The sequence below is a fragment of the Lucilia cuprina genome, chromosome 4 (genome assembly GCF_022045245.1).
Source record: "Lucilia cuprina isolate Lc7/37 chromosome 4, ASM2204524v1, whole genome shotgun sequence".
Taxonomy (NCBI): Eukaryota; Metazoa; Arthropoda; class Insecta; order Diptera; family Calliphoridae; genus Lucilia; species Lucilia cuprina.
The window spans coordinates 61,261,633-61,263,657 of record NC_060952.1 but is presented as its reverse complement, the minus strand read 5'-3'; the positions used below and the strand labels follow the sequence as shown (position 1 = coordinate 61,263,657).

Below are 2,025 nucleotides of genomic sequence, written 5' to 3'. Positions count from 1 at the left end.
ACCCCATTTGGCTAATTTAAATTTGTCCAAGTGCTCTTGAGGTCTTGGCCACGATATGGCCAAGTTGTAGTTTAGAGGTGGTGACTGTTGTTGATGCGGTGGACCAGACCAAGTAACCTGTGGATACCCAGCCTGGGACGCACTTTGCCGTTGGAAATTGGCCTGTGAACTTTGCGGTGGCTGCTGCCATAGTTGCTGTTGCTGAATGAAATTGTGAGCTGACGGTTGGACGTACGGCAACTGGTTTTGTTGTTGTGGCTGGTTAGGCTGTTGCGCTGGCAGTAGATTCTGGGGGTTTCCCTGCGACCAAAGTTGCTTAGCCCGCCGGCTGCTGGCTAAGCGGCAGAAGATTCTTCTGCTGAAGCAGCGACTGCTGCTGGTATTGAGTCTGTAATGGAGCCGGCTGGATGTTAGCTTCTACTATTCTTGGCGCTGCTGAACCAACGGGCACATAATTTGGAGCTGGCGGTGGTGGCTGTTGGTAAGTTGGCGGGCCCAGCGGCGTTGCTGGATGACCATACACCGATGGCTGTGCTTCCAAAGAGGTTCTGAGAGGCTGTGTAGTCGGCATTCCTTGGCCGATAGGGGACATCTCGGTAGGCGCTGGAGCCGCATTACTCGTCGACAGCGACAAAAAAATCTGCTTCATGTCATCTAATACTTTTGTATTTTGTTGTCGACCTCCTTCATAAAAGGCTTGTATATATTTATATTTACAAAAAAAATTCGTAGTACCGAATCTTTAGCAGCGTAGATATCGAAGAAAATATAAAACTAAAAGATTTTCCACCTTTCAAAAAAGAAAAATTAAAAAAAACTCAAATAAAAAGCTCAAATAACTTGAATGCGGGCGGCATTTTCGGGTAAATAAAAGTTTGCAGTTTGTGTATAGATATGACCTAATTCTTTTTCCTATTCTGGTTTCAGGAGATGCAGAGTACTAACAAATAACAAAACAACAAAAGGATGGATAAGAACTAACTGTCTTTCTACAGTACGTACTAATGAGGTGCAACTTGACCAGGGTTACGTTCTCCTAATATTCAAGGACTACCTTCCCAGACCTCCTGTAGAACTAAAACGTAAGTATTTTTATATTAAGAACAATTAATTTTGGGCTATTGTAATCTAAAGGGATGTTGTAGCTATCCTTCCTTCCAATTAGAGCATTTAGAGAATAAACTGTGTCTATTATCTCTTAGCCTCAAGTTGTTAGAAAAGGATAGCAACGAATGAATCCAGAATTCCGCATGATCCTACTGTCCACTTTTACTTTCAGGTTCGCAATAGACTGGACTAATTTTCCAAGGATCAACGGTTCTTGACGACAGGTGGTGAATGTACAGGTTTTCTGTCCGTCCGTATTAGTTTGTTCGGGTATTTCAGGTAAGTATTGAATAATATATTATAAGAACCTTTTAAATAATTTGTTTTTTTTTCTAATATATAGCCTTTTTTGTTTACTAAATTTTTTTAATTTTTTTATATAGAATTTATCTAAAAGGACTGGTTCGGTTCGTCCTGTCGTTCGGGTAAGAGTTACACTTCTATGTCGAAAACCTTAATACCTGGATACCACAGGACTGTTGGTGCGGATCTGCTAAAGTAGTCCCACGCTGGATGGAGCTGGCGATGGCGTGGCTCAGAGTTGGCTGATCTAATTTTATGTTTCTGGCTTTATTCAGTTTTAAGATTAATTTAATTTTGTTTTAAGTTTTATTTCGTTTAGTTTTACTTTTATTTGAAGTTTTAGTTTATAACTTATATGAATAAAAAAGGAATTATTTAATTTAAATCAAGATTTTTTGACGGCCAGGGGCTCCACCTTCTTCTTGGGCAGGGAAAAATGATAAGGACCGATATTTTGGTCATTATTCAGTTTACTTTCAGCTATTCAGTCCTCTATAGTTTTTTTCTGGCATAGTTTTGTTTTTGTTTATGTTCTCCAACTGTCATATTGTTTACTAATCTGCGTTGCCAACTTTTTACTTAACTTCTTCTTCTTAAATTTTTCCCTACTACTAC

General features: G+C 39.6%; 1 long non-coding RNA gene across 1 annotated transcript; it reads left to right on the top strand.

Annotated features, from left to right (window-relative positions):
- The first annotated feature begins 903 nt into the window (after positions 1–903).
- Positions 904–1,670, top strand: LOC124419722. Its single transcript, XR_006940781.1, has 3 exons — positions 904–1,082; positions 1,280–1,386; positions 1,491–1,670. It is a non-coding gene; the product is annotated as an uncharacterized LOC124419722 (long non-coding RNA).
- Positions 1,671–2,025: the final 355 nt, after the last annotated feature.